We start from the raw sequence: 15,092 nt of genomic DNA, 5'->3' as shown, positions 1-15,092 counted from the left end.
TTGCAGGCTGTTTCCTTCCAGGTATTCTTAAAAAGCAATATCAGAGTGACACAATCTTTCATTTGACTGGATGAGTTGAGTCTCCTGTTGGGGAACTGAAGCAATGCAGTCATGTAGCACAGTACATGAAGGAATTATGCACCTCATAGACCAGAGATTTACATGTCCTGAGTAGGTATAGGATTGCAACCTAACATTGTGGAACAATGATGCATGGTGTTGTTTTGCACAAGCTCCCTCAAAAGTGGCATTGCTCCATGTAAGATATTAAGGAGCCATAAAGACTTTGAGTTCAGGGATCTGTTTTCAAATTTCATATTTAGCAATGGAAGTGATATTATTAGATGCAAACTCTTTGCTTATCTGTATATTTATTGTTTAGTTGTTTAGTTGTGTCCGACTCTTCATGACCCCATGGACCAGAGCACACCAGGCACTCCTGTCTTCCATTGCCTCCCACATGCTGGTAGTTTCGAGAACACTATCCAACCATCTCATCCTCTGTCATCCCCTTCTCCTTGTGCCCTCCATCTTTCCCAGCGTCAGGGTCTTTTCCAGGGAGTCTTCTCTTCTCAGGAGGTGGCCAAAGTATTGGAGTCTCAGCTTCAGGATCTGTCCTTCCAGTGAGCACTCGGGGCTGATTTCCTTCAGAATGGATAGGTTTGATCTTCTTGCAGTCCATGGGACTCTCAAGAGTCTCCTCCAGCACCATAATTCAAAAGCATCAATTCTTCGGCTACCAGCCTTCTTTATATTTATATATTTATTTATTACAGATGCTTAAATCCCACCTAACAAAGATTCATTAATGAAATTAGAGTAACAATATTAAAATATAGACTGTCCCATGGGGGAGTTCATTTGGAGCAGGCCCCTAATTGCAGAGTGGCTTCCCCTGTAGGAAGATGGGAAAGCACAGCTGGAACAGCCTCTGGTGCCATTCATTTAAGGCACCCTGATACTACTTTAAACCATCATAGCTTCTTCCAAAGGATTCTGGGAGCTGACGTTTAAGCGTGCTGAGAGTTGATAGGAGACCCCTATTTCACTCACAGATTTCTCTGGGAGACATAGCTCTGTGAGGGGAATGGGGCCAGAACAAACACAGTACTCTAAAGTCCAGTTGCACCATAGATTTGTATCATGGCATTATATAACTATATTACTCTTCTGCACTCACTAAGGATTCCTGCACCAGCTAGCCGCCAGCACTATCCAAGAGGCAAGCAAGGGGTGGCACTGGCTGTGCTGCCAAAGGTATAAACCGTGTGCTTCGCTACTCATGGCATTTTAGCTCCAGATAACACTAGTGAAAGAGAACACTTAACCCTTTCCTGCCAGCTCTGGGGATTACTTGCAGCCAATGCAGAAGCAAGAGCTCCAATTTGGCACCCTCTGGCCCATTAGCAGTGGTGATCAAGGATACTTCAATAGTACGTGCCCCCTAAAGTAAATAGGCAAGTAGCAGATACTGCTGCTGTTTCTACCAAGGCTGAAATATACAAAAGTGGGTCATTTGACAGCTAATGTACAAAGCACGTTGGGCTTCATCTGAGAGCATAAGTTGTCTGGGATACAGGCTGTGGGTATAAAAGCTTCTTTCAGTGAACAGATGTAGGGCTCTGCTGGGGAGATTGTGAAACTTCTTTGAAGCCTGGTTTGCAGATGCAGTAGAGTCACCATCTCCCCATCGCATGTGATTCTCTTGGGGACATAAGTAAATATTGACATTTGTTCTTATCTGCAAAATTAAAGGATGATAAGAAATGAAATGTCTTCAGTCTAGGATGTAAACAGAAACATCTGAGTCTGTCATTAAGTCACCACTGGATCATTGGAATCTAGGAATTGTTATTCTGATTCCATTCTTTTAATACATTGTTGACAAGCCAAAACTAAAGCAAAAGGGGGGGGGGGTCTGTATTTTAACTAAGAGTTAAGTTGGGTGGTTAATGTTTTTAATTTTCCATAACTGGCTATTCTATTCTAAAAAGACAGAAAGTTTAAATTTAAGGTTGAAAAGAAAAATTCAAAACATTGTGCCTCCATGACATCTTACTTCTCTGTCCTCCTAAAGCATCTCCCCCTTTTCCCACCTGAGGCAATGGGGAAAAAGATTCGAGCTCATCTAGAAGTATAGCAATGTTAACTATTTTAAATTATGAAATATCTTTTGCTATCAGTTAACTGTCCTGTAATTAACTGTACAATATGGTGCTCAGAAGTAAGCTCCACTGAGTTCAATGAAAGATACTGCTGGGTAAGTGGGCATAGGATTATTATTAGTAGTAGTAGTAGTAGAAGAAGAAGAAGAAGATGGCATGAAGCCATCAAAGTAGTGTACCTGGTGAAAACAGTATAAAACACCAAAACACAAGCTCTAAGAACAATAAAATCAATTCAACAAACTCTAAAACAATAAAACCACTCATACAAACTCTGAAAGCAACTAGTTCTCATCTTGGCCGCCATCCTTCCCCCTTTCTGCCCTACCTACAAGGGCAAAGTAAAGGTAAAGGGACCCCTGACCATTAGGTCCAGGCATGACCGACTCTGGGGTTGCGGCACTCATCTCACTTTATTGGCCAAGGAAGCCGGCGTACAGCTTCCAGGTCATGTGGCCAGCATGACTAAGTCGCTTTTGGCGAACCAGAGGAGCGCACGGAAACGCTGTTTAGCTTCCCGCTGGAGCGGTACGGATTTATATACTTGCATAAAACGTGCTTTCAAACTGCTAGGTTGGCAAGAGCAGGGACCGAGCAATGGGAGCTAACCCCATCATGGGGATTCGACCAGCAAGTCCTAGGCTCTGTGGTTTAACCCACAGCACCACCCGCATCCCCTACAAGGGCAAAACTGAGCCTAAAAGCGAGGAAGCTGGTGGTCACTGCCAATCCCCTGCGCTGCTTGTTTAAGTAGAAGGCTGACTGAGGTTGGCACTGCCTCCTAATGAGCTAGCCTCCACTGTTAGCAGCTGTTTATTTGCTCTGACGCAGGAAGTTCATTGACTCTCTTCCTCAGAGAGATCTACTTCTCAACTTTCCACATTTCCACTTTCCACATTTTTTGTGTGCTATCTTTTCTGGACTGGATGGAGCAGATGACACCATCTGATGGACCGCCAAGCGAATTGACAGGCCCACTTAGGGTTTGTCACTGGGAAATGAATCGGGTGATAACAAGGGTTTCAAGTTTGTTTGTGACAGATTAGCACAGAGAAAGAGAATGAGGAAAAGTTATCAGGCGGCGGTCCAATACTTTCCCCCCTTTTCTTCAACGGGGTTCCTACTTCACGTTTGCAGTTTCAGATGTAACAATTCTTTGTTAGATAATTTGATTTTTTAAAATTCAAAGCTGGAAGCCTTTCAGCTGGCTAAAGATATATAATTAAAGCTTGGTGTGTTTCACTAGCCACAACGATGCAGTCAGAAGCAAACAGCCCCGTGTTCAATGGAGCTTAACCCCAGGAAGCTATGCAGAGGATTGCAGTCATATTGATCCTAGTAATCTGGGTATTATGGAAAGTACCGCTGTTCTTTGTGTGTGCATATATAGAGCGCTTCCAATATGTACCCCTGCTTGTACCTGAATATGTAAGTGTATCCACTGGATAGCCAGAAGTACAAAACACAAAAAAGCAATGAAGTCATCCAGCAGGCTCTTTTTTTCTTGGGACCTCTACCACTGAAACAAGGCCTGTGGGCCATATTTCTTGCCAAGAGCTATGTATAGTGTGAATTTTATCCCTTAACCCCCTTGCCTTCTATGGAGGTCTATAGAGTTCTAGCTGTGTCCCCACTAAGGAAGATGTCTTGTCCCATCCAGAACGGGGGCGTGAAATAGAACCCTAGAATTTTAGCTCTGTTTTCCTGGTCTGTTTCCACAAGTCTAACTCCAAGATAATTCATACTGTGCATGATGACAGGGCTGAAGGGTTTGATTTGTTGGAGCAACAGAAGTATGTAACCTTCCACCCTGGAGAATTGTACACATTTGCTTCATATCCACGGACATCTCGTGTCTACCGAGCTCAGCAAGTTATATTTTTGCAAAGGTATTTTGCACCATATGTAACAGCAAATGGCAACCTGGACAATGGCAAAAGGGAGTTAAGAAAACTTTTAAATGAAAAAATAATCTGGGAATGGTCTCTGTGGGAAGAAACAATGCCTTTCCCAAGGACAGTTTAAGAGCCAGCCTTGCAAAAAGGACCAAAGTTCTACAGCTAGCGTGTTGTTGGATCAAAGGTACAACACACCTTTCAAGGGCCTTTTGTGCCCCATGGAATGGGACCCTAGAGCTATAACCTCTGAGCAAACGTCTTAATGAAATGTCATCTTCCCACCTGATGGAAGCAAGTGACAACTGCTCTAAACCGTCAAGCTGGAGAAATATACATACACATACAAAAGAAATCCATGACAACGCTGTGAGTGTGTCACACATACCCAGTCAATGGCTATCCCTTTAAAAACTGGGAAACCAGGTGTCAGGGGTTCAGGAGCAGAGTCACAGGAGAGGGAAGAAACGGAGAGCGAGGGGGAGGAGTCGGAAGGAAATGTCAGCGGCGACAGTAGTCCGAGGTCTCTGAGTCTCTCCAGTGACTCGGAGGATTCACAGAAAGGGGCCCCCATGGTCAGGGCAAGGGGAGAGCCCAGGGGGACACCTCGGGAAGGAGGGGACTCAGGGAGTAGCAGCTGGAAATCCGGGCCAGCGTCCCCCCCAGAGTGCAGTAGGGGGGAGGAGTCCAAGGCATCGGGATCAGGGAGCGCGCAGGCAGAGGGAGAACGTGAGGCAGGACTGACCACACCCTCGTCAGGGAGCGAGGAAACGGTCATCCGGAAAGTAAAACGCGCGCGCCAAGTTCAAATGTACAGGAGGGCGGCAAGGTGGGCAGCCCGGGTAGGGAGCCAGGTCCTAAAGCCCGCCGAAGAGAGGGGGAGGAGTCAGAGGGGTCAAGCTCTGCGTCGGAAGAGTCCAGGAGGAATGAGACCCCGGGGGGTAGTAAGACCCAGAGGAAGAGAGAGAGAAGGAAGAGGTGGAGTAAGATTAGAGTATTAAACTGGTGCACAGGGGGCGGAGATCCAGACAGAGCTTCGCCGGTCTAAAGTCCAGACGTAGGGCTGGGACGCTAAGACTTGTAAATGGAGACTATTCTTCAATAAAGACTTTGTTACTGTACGATCGGCTAGCGTTGGTCCTTGGTGAGCTGGGACCCGGAGCCAGCTCTGACAGTAAGCTCTGTCTCCAATTTTAAAGTTTTGGCACCAAGAACCTCGCCACGTGAGTCGACGCAGCGAGGACAGAGGAGGGGTGCTTACAGAGCTCACAAAACTCAGGCAAGATGACGACGGAAGAGCAGATAAAAGCCCTGCAAGAAGCGGTGACGCACCTCAGCACGGAGGTAATTGCATCCAGGAAGAGAGAGGAGGAAATGGTTACCTCCTGCCGGGATCTCCAGGCCAGGTTGGACGTGCTTTCTAAACAGGGGCAAACGGGATCCAAGGCAGAAGGCATTGGCTTGGGGAGGAGGGGAGGCAGCCTTGTATCGCATTTCGACGGGAGTTTGCAGCAGTACCCCAACTTCAGAGCAGACCTGCTGTTTGCGCTGGATCTCCTTGACAAAGACTTTAGAGATGAGAGAGAGAGAGTGGGGTTTATCCTGTCCCATTTGCATGGGGAAGCCAAAACGTGGCTGCGGAATCTATGGAGGGACAATGATCCAGCGCTCCAAGATGCGAAGGCTTTTATTAAAGCAATGGACTCATGCTTTTTATCAAAGGTAGACGTCGATATTGCCAGGAGGGACATACATGGACTTAAACAAGGCAAAGCCAGCGTGCGGCAGTACCATACTCGATTTTTCGGACTGGTTCATGCCCTGGGGTGGGAAAAAGATTCTGCGCCAGTCAGAGACCTCTTTTGGGAGGGGTTGAATGCAGATGTAAAAGCGGAGATTGGAAGAGGGGAGAGACCAAAGAGCACCCAGCAGGTAGTCCAGAGGGCTCTGGAGATCGGGGTGCATCTGGAAGAACGTCCTTGGAACAGGGAAGAAGGGCGTTGGGGAAGGGCACCAGCCAGAGCACCTCCCTTCTTTCCCAGAGAAGCAGCGCGTGCGCACTCCACACCCTCGCAGGGAGGGGGAGAAGAGCCGATGGAGATAGGAGGTGCCAGGGCTCAGTCAGCTAACAGAGCCCTAACACCGGGAGCAGCCAAAACGAAGCCTCCTAGAGGGAACAGGAAGTGCTACATCTGCGACAGTGCTCAACACATGGCGAAAGAGTGTCCCCAGAGGCTCCACAAGCACACTGCAGCCTCGGCAACAGTCGCTGAAGCAGCTCAATTGAAAACGCAGCAACAGTTAAACGACGGAGTCTGGCTGGAGGAAGAGGCACTGGGGTCCAGCCAGACAAGTCAATGAAACAATCCCCAGCACTTTTGCAACCCACAGACCCCCTCCCACCCAAACCAGTGGTGCAGCTTGCAGCGTCTCTCCAACTGCCCAATGGACGCACTGTGGAGGTGCCGATCACCATTGACTCCGGCAGCAACGCTGACTTTATAGGACTAGAATTCATTCAGCAGCACAATATACCACTGCTACCAGCCACACTGCCCCTGAACGTTGTCACGGTGGATGGCAGAGACTTGTTAGGGGGGCAGGTGGTGCAACAAACGCAACCAATGGTGATGCGGATTGGAAATCACCGAGAAGTCATCAGCTTTAACGTCACCCACCTGTCGGACACGCCTGTAGTCCTGGGCATGAGTTGGCTGCACAGGCACAGCCCAGCATTGGCGTGGTACCAGCGCCAACTGACCTTCGGCTCCTCCTATTGCGCGGAACATTGCATCCTTCCTAGCCCGGAAGAAGGAGGGGACGACCCGCAGCTACAATTAGGCACGCTGCAAGCAGTGCCGCGCAAGTACGCAGCGTTTTTGGAGGTTTTCTGCGAGAAGGAAGCGGACAAGCTGCCTCCCCACAGGCCCTATGACTGCAAGATTGACCTCCTGCCAGGAGCGACGCTGCCAGCCGGGAAACTGTATTCCATGTCTGAGGACGAGCTGCAGGAGCTCAAGGAGTTCATAGACCTCAACTTAAAGCGCGGTTTCATCCGGGAGTCGAAGGCAGCGGGGGGCAGTCCTGTATTCTTTGTGAAGAAAAGGGACACGCCCCAAAAAAGACTTGTGGTAGACTTCAGGCTCTTAAATTCAAGGACCAAGCCCGCGGCCTTTCCCATGCCCAAGATAGATGACCTGCTGGCGACGGCGAGGAAAGGACGCGTTTTTACAAAGTTGGATCTGCGAGGGGCGTACAACCTGATTCGCATACGGGAAGGAGACGAGTGGAAGACTGCCATGTTCACGCCCCTGGGCACATATGAATACAGAGTTATGCCCTTCGGTTTACAAAATGGCGCCCACTGTTTTCAAGCTTTCATGCATCACGTCCTGGCGGGTCTCCTCTACAAGACATGCGTCTGCTTCTTGGACGACATCCTGATATTCTCAGAATCTGAGGAGACCCACGAGAGAGACGTCAAGGAAGTTCTGCAGAGACTGCAGGAGCATCGACTGTATGCCAAGCTGGAGAAGTGCCAGTTCGACAGGAAGGAGGTGGATTTCCTGGGCTACAAGCTGTCGGACAAGGGGCTTGCCATGGACAGCGCCAAGGTTCGCGCAGTGTTGGACTGGAAGAGCCCGCGCAATCGGAAGGAGGTCCAGCGGTTTGTGGGGTTCGCCAACTTTTACCGCAAGTTCATCAAGGGGTTCGCGATGCAGACGGCGGCCATTACGGACACGCTCAGCTCTAAGAAGAAGAAGTTCATCTGGACGGAGCAAGCGGAGCAGTCCTTTCAGAACCTTAAGCGTCTCTTCTCGTCCGAAGGGCAGCTACTGCATGTGAATCCCAGCAAACCGCTGAGGGTTGAAACAGACGCCTCAGACAGAGCCGTGGGCGCCGTACTGTTGCAAGAGGACCCGCATGGGGACTGGAGACCGTGTGCCTTCTACTCTAGGAAGCTCAGCAAGTCGGAGCAAAACTACACCATCTGGGACAGGGAGTTGCTGGCCATTCATGCAGCATTCAAGGCGTGGCGGCACTTCCTCGTCGGGGCCAAGCACACCGTGCAGGTTCGCACGGATCATAAGAACCTGGAGTACTGGCGCACGGCAAGAGTCCTAAACCAGCGGCACATCAGATGGGCGGAATTTTTCGCGGATTTCGACTTCAGGATAGAATACATCCCAGGCGACAACAACATCATGGCGGATGCACTGTCCAGGAAGCCGCAATACCTTGAAGAGGCGGCACCAGCAGCGGCCAAGCACATTTTCGCTCCGAAAGCGTGGGCGTGCGCTGCAGCAACCGTGGACTTGGAGGCGGTCCGTCGAGCACTGCAGGGGGACCCCTTTGCACAAGCCAAGATGGAGGAGGTGCACAAGGGCACGGTGAAGGACGACGAGTTCCAAGTACGAGACGGATTGCTCATCCGCAGAGGAGCTCTCTATGTACCGGGAGACGACCTCCGGGCGAAGGTACTGCAGCAGTTACACGACGCACCCACCGCCGGGCACTTTGGCAAGGAGAAGACGGCAGACCTTGTTGCCAGGGATTTTTGGTGGCCCAAGATGCGGGGGGAAGTCGCGGAGTACGTCTCGAGGTGCGACACCTGCCAAAGGGCCAAATCAGTGCACAAACCTCCGGCGGGACTGCTCGAACCGCTGCAGACTCCGAGCGAACCGTGGGAGAGGGTGGCCCTGGACTTTGTCACGGATTTACCCAGCTCAAGGGGTAAAACGGCAGTGCTAGTGGTGGTGGACATGTTCACTAAAATGGCCCACTTCATTCCGTGCGCGAAGGTGGCCACGGCAGAACAGACCGCCAAGCTGTTCATAGACCACGTCTTCAGAGTGCATGGACTGCCACGGTCTATTTTGTCCGACAGGGGGCGCCAGTTCATTTCGAGCTTCTGGCAGAAGCTGATGGGTTTCCTGAATGTCAAGATCAACCTAGCGTCGGCGAGACACCCGCAGACCAACGGACAAGCGGAACGCGTCAACGCCGTCATGCAGCAGTACCTGAGATGCTATGCAAATCAACAGCCGACGACATGGGTGGACTACCTGCCGCTCGCTGAGTTCGCTTACAACAACACGAAGCACGTGTCCACAGGGGTGACGCCGTTCTTCGCCAACAACGGGAGGCATCCCAGAACCTTCCCGGGATTAGAGAGACTGGGGGAGGGGGAGCCACAGGCAGCGGAAGTCTTGGCGGCGGAATTGCAGGAAGTTCACGAGCAGCTTCGGAGGCAGTTAGAGCTGGCAAAGCACGCATACAAACTGCAGGCTGACAAGCACAGGAGGGTTGGTGAAGACATACAGGTGGGAGACTGGGTGTGGTTAGCGGCCCACGCAGTGCCGACAAGATCCTTAGCTAAGAAGAAACTCGGACATAAGCAGCTAGGACCTTACCTAGTTGAGGCACAGATCAATCCGGTGGCCTTCCGGTTGACACTTCCGGAAGGATCCAGAATGCACCCAGTATTCCATAGGTCGGTGCTCACGCCCTACAAAGCACCTCACCGATTTCAGGCGCAGGGCACGGCACCAGACCAGTATAAGGAGATCCCCCCAAGGAGGGAGTCGCCAAGAAGGGAACCCATCAACCAGGTCACAGAGATTTTGGACTCGAGATGGGGGGAAGAGGGAGTAGAATATTTTCTCGCAAGGGAAGGTACCCCGGCCAGCGCCAACAGTTGGGTGCCGGACTATGCCCTGGACGAGCCTCTCCTCAAAGAGGAGTTTCATGCCTTGTTCCCACACAGGCCCATGCCAGCCGAGTATTTCGACGACTGGCTTTTCACACCCACGCTTTCTACCAGCACGTTCCAGGGATTCACCTCGGACGAAGAACCAGCATTAGAAACACGTTCACCGGAGGGCTCGCCCTCGGGGTTTGCCTCAGACCGCTCCTTTTGGTGGGACAATCGAGGAGAGGAGAGGTGGCTGAGGGGCCCTTGGCAGGCAACGGACCCAGAGGGGAACGAGGGTGAGAGGGACATGGACGTGATGGGGGAGGACGTTGGGTTCGAGCATGGCGGCACGGAGATGGAAGCAGAGGAGAACGAGGTCGGCGAAGACATGGAGGACGAGCCGGATTTCTCTAACTGGATGCACGCCACGGGGGACGAACTGTATCCACCATTCACCCCCACAACGACGGAGCACCCAGCACCCCCGCCGGAGGAAGGGGAGGGGGGAAGGGGGGGCTTCGAGGGGGGGATGGATGTCAGGGGTTCAGGAGCAGAGTCACAGGAGAGGGAAGAAACGGAGAGCGAGGGGGAGGAGTTGGAAGGAAATGTCAGCGGCGACAGTAGTCCGAGGTCTCTGAGTCTCTCCAGTGACTCGGAGGATTCACAGAAAGGGGCCCCCATGGTCAGGGCAAGGGGAGAGCCCAGGGGGACACCTCGGGAAGGAGGGGACTCAGGGAGTAGCAGCTGGAAATCCGGGCCAGCGTCCCCCCCAGAGTGCAGTAGGGGGGAGGAGTCCAAGGCATCGGGATCAGGGAGCGCGCAGGCAGAGGGAGAACGTGAGGCAGGACTGACCACACCCTCGTCAGGGAGCGAGGAAACGGTCATCCGGAAAGTAAAACGCGCGCGCGCGCCAAGTTCAAATGTACAGGAGGGCGGCAAGGTGGGCAGCCCGGGTAGGGAGCCAGGTCCTAAAGCCCGCCGAAGAGAGGGGGAGGAGTCAGAGGGGTCAAGCTCTGCGTCGGAAGAGTCCAGGAGGAATGAGACCCCGGGGGGTAGTAAGACCCAGAGGAAGAGAGAGAGAAGGAAGAGGTGGAGTAAGATTAGAGTATTAAACTGGTGCACAGGGGGCGGAGATCCAGACAGAGCTTCGCCGGTCTAAAGTCCAGACGTAGGGCTGGGACGCTAAGACTTGTAAATGGAGACTATTCTTCAATAAAGACTTTGTTACTGTACGATCGGCTAGCGTTGGTCCTTGGTGAGCTGGGACCCGGAGCCAGCTCTGACACCAGGGTTCAAATGCCCACCCAATCATGAAGCTCATTGGGTAGCCTTAGGCCACTCACTATCATTCAGGAAAAGATGGGCAGAAGGAAACCATGTATGATGCCATCTCAAGCTCCTTGGAAGAAAGGTGGGATAAAATAAAACTAAAAATAAAAAATGTATACCCAAGTTCTGGGGTTGGCTAGCGGGTACCCTTTGAAATGCAGGGTCAGGCAGGATGAGCTTCATAAATCTGGTTCTGTATCTGGTAGGTCACACTTCCAGATTTCAGACCAATTTTAATCTCATAACATTGTGCACAGAATTCTGAAACTCTTTAATATGCTCCAAAAATACACAGGCCTGATAACAGCCAGAAAACAGGTATATCTTGGGGAAAGGTGAACTTATTAGTATTTTAGTAGTAAACTCTTCAAGCTAAGCAGACTCAACATTAGGAGCATAGCCATAATTTCCTGATAGTAGTGAACCTAGAGTGAAATGCCCCAAGGTTTTATTGATGATCGGCTGCACTGCGAACACTGATATGGAGCATATTTCTTCTCAAGTTGCTTGCTTCGCCATGAATGTCTGGCCTGGCACATTGCAACCATCTTTCATATCTGCTGTGTTACAGCACTGGGATAGGTTTCATCATCCATTGGTGCAAAACATCCAACGATGCTGTAGAAGACTGGCTTTCTTTTCAGGAAACGGTCCAATATGTTTCAAGCTTTACAGCTCTTTTCCAAAAGTGTCTTTTTTCCATTTGCCACTCGCCCCATTTACTCTGGCTTGATTGACCATCCTCTGGATGGGCAAATCTGTCAGTCTTGGTTTGTCACATGTCAGGAAACTGCCATCAGTGCTGGAGGGAGAGAGCAAAATCCAGAGGGATTCCAGAGAGCGTCTCGGGATTGGGAGAGGCAGCCCATCTTCTGGGGAAGAGAATCAGCGTAGCACCAGTGGAGAAGGGGGGCAGATGGAATCGACGAGGCGGTCCCATGACTCCTTGCCGGGGACCAGCGGGGAGAGTAAGGGTCCTCCGCTGCCTATGCCCTCCTTGCGCAGAAGGCTTCCGCGCAGGGAGAGTAGGAGAAGACTAGGCGTCAAAGAGCTTCTTTGCTGGAAGAAGTTTAAGAAACGCCCACTGATGGATTCTACCAGCGATTGAGACAGCCACGGGTGAGTGGCTGTCCGGACAGAAAAGGTTCACTCAGGCAACCCAGCCAGGTGTCGGCACCGGCTTACGCACGAGCAACCCCTAGAACCATTACAGCACATTTCCAGTCTTAAGCCAAGTTCTCCTCATTTCCACGTCAGTTTGTGAATATTCATTTATTTCATAAAATTTATATACCTCTTGATTGTAGAAAAACCCCCTCAAACCTCATCAAAATTCATCCACAAATTTATCTGAATATGTTTGCATTTAGTTTTGCCTTTCACACATTTTGCTACAGAAACGTCCCCAAATCGAATGCATTTTTTCATGTTGCTTTCACTAATATAAGCATTGGAATGCACACTTTACTCCAGCAGATGTATTTTTTAAAAGATGGCTGGAGATCTGCACTGCTAAATTCAGAGAAGTGCAAATTTGGAAGGACGGGTCAGCTTCGGTTTGTGCATTGTTTCAGAAAGTGCAAATTTAACAGGTTCATCTTTAAATGTGAACTGAATCAAACCTCTCCCCCAGCCCTGCCTCACTGAGCCATATGCCCAGAGAGATGTGCATAGACTTGCATCCTGAGGTCTTTTTCAACAAAAGGTAACTGCGGTCTATGCAGTCCGCTTAGGAACCCCTAACCGCTTCCTTCACTTTAATAGCTGAGTTGCAACCACACCCAGCCCAGCAGCTGAAGATTTCCTTGCCTTCAGTTTTCCTGCTGGAGCACCTTCCTAATCTATATTAACAATAGGAGATAACTGGTTTAAAAAATAATAATCAGAGGGGACTGCGACAGACAAAAAACAACAACCCACCCCTGAGATGAAACACCCCCTGCAGCTTCCAAGATGGTTTTTACAAATGCAGTATTTCATCCAGTGTTTGATCAGGAACATTATTGCTGCATGATCAAGTGAATACAAGTAAAAACCACATTCAGACCTCCCCTGCACAATACGGGACTGACTGGGAACAGAGATATTTGGGATGGGGCTTGTTCACACATCTGAGCATTTGCCTGTTCAAGTGTACACATGAGCATGCCTCAAGTGACAGCAATATTCTGACCTTTATATATTGATCTTTAGCTCTGGCTGTGTTTAAAAGACAAAGGAAAAGTGAAAAGGTGGCAGTCTTATAGAGTCTCTGAACAAGACGCAGCCCTGTCAGAATGCCTAACATTTTTAAGGGTAGCCCAGTGGCTACTAGTATCTCAAATGAGAAAACGACATGGTGGAAAAGTCTGATCTTGGGATAGTAACAATAAACCCTACGACCTCTCTGGGCTGCAAACCTAAGGAGCAGGTGCTTGTATATGTGTGCCTGTTTGTTTAGCAAAACCAGGTGAACAATAAATATCACAAGGAATTTCACTTTCTCGGGAGTCTCTTCTTGAGGCCTATCTGAGTCTCCATTAGAAAGATTGTTAAATCTGGATGTGTGGGATTGTACATGGAGGAAGACAGATTTATGGCCCTATGCTCAGACAAGGTCAGAGCTTGTATGCTGTTGGGAACAAAGGGACCAGGCAACCTTGGAATGAGTCACCACACACCTGGTCAGCTAGAGGCCAGGGCTTGCAATACCTTGTCCACAGCATCCCTGAAGAAATGTCTAGCCCTTTAGAGATGCAGAGATTTCTAGATACAATATATATTGGATCTAGCTTCCTATACAATGTGGCCAGCTTGGGATGGGCAGTGTTTGAAAAAAATCACCCCTAAACAATCTTCCTTCTGGGCAATCATTGAAGGTATTGAGAGTCCTACTTTGCATTGAAGGTGGCAACAGCCAGGAAGATATGTGGACCACACACAATTGTTTGACCAAGCTAACCACATGTTTAATATAACAGACCACAATTAGAGCCGGAGGAATCTGTCAATTTTTTCAAGCAGCCTAAGTTCCTCTGCTTCTTCAGAGCAAGGCGCTGTGGATGAGTTGACCCTGGAGAGGAGCGGCACTGCTGCCACTCTCCAGTGGCAAATGCTCTTTGATGTTTCAGAGCTTAATAGTAGTAAGTGTGAAATTTCACTATCCCTCCCTCCTGCCAGTAGCACTCCTGGAGTCCTAAGCAATGGCCACCCAGTGGCAGAGAGCAGGCAGGGGCAGGGCTGGTGCGCATCCTGGGGGCGTGGTGCCCAGCAAGGGTGGGGGGCAGCCGCAATGGCACCCCACCATGATCGCTCTGCCAGGGGCGGTGCGCTCCCCCCGCACTCCTCTTCCTCCGCCAGTGTGGCCACCAAGCCAAGGTGGCAGCTGATTGATTGGTAGCCACTGCCATAATAGTAGCCAGCACGTGAAATGGTCATGGGGAACCTCTGTGGGCATTTCTATAGGTAGGCACAAACCCACCTGGAAGAACAGCTCTCAATGTTGCATTAAGTCTTCACTTCATTTGAGCTTTTCCAATCCTCCTTCTGTACATTTGAAAGACCCTTAGGGTGTATGCACCACCCTTGGCTGTTCTGGCTGAGCATTGCAGAAGTTCATTAGGCAAATGCAGTTGCTTAATTCCAGTATCCCGTCTCCTTGCTTCCTCCTCCTTTTGTCTTCTGATCCTGTGTTCACTTCTTCTGCTTCCAAGTGGGGATCAGTATTCCTCATTCTTGAGTTATTACTCAAACAATTATAGCTGAGTTGCTACAGAGTAAACATTTTTGTTGGCTCAGTCCTTAACACAATGAAATGTTTCACAACCACCTCTTATTTTATATTTTAATTACCTCCGGTTGCTATCAAGTTTCAGTTCCTTCCTTAATAATGAGACATCCAAGTGCAGTTACCACAAACTCCTGTGGTAGAATGCTAGAAGCCATAATTCTGTTTGCTTTGTTAATCAGCCTCTTCTAAAAAAAACCAAAAAAAACGGGTATTCTTATGTGAATTCGCCACACCTACAG

Source organism: Podarcis tiliguerta (assembly GCF_965153285.1).
Source record: "Podarcis tiliguerta genome assembly, chromosome: 1".
NCBI lineage: Eukaryota > Metazoa > Chordata > Lepidosauria > Squamata > Lacertidae > Podarcis > Podarcis tiliguerta.
Note: the sequence above shows the minus strand (reverse complement) of the source record.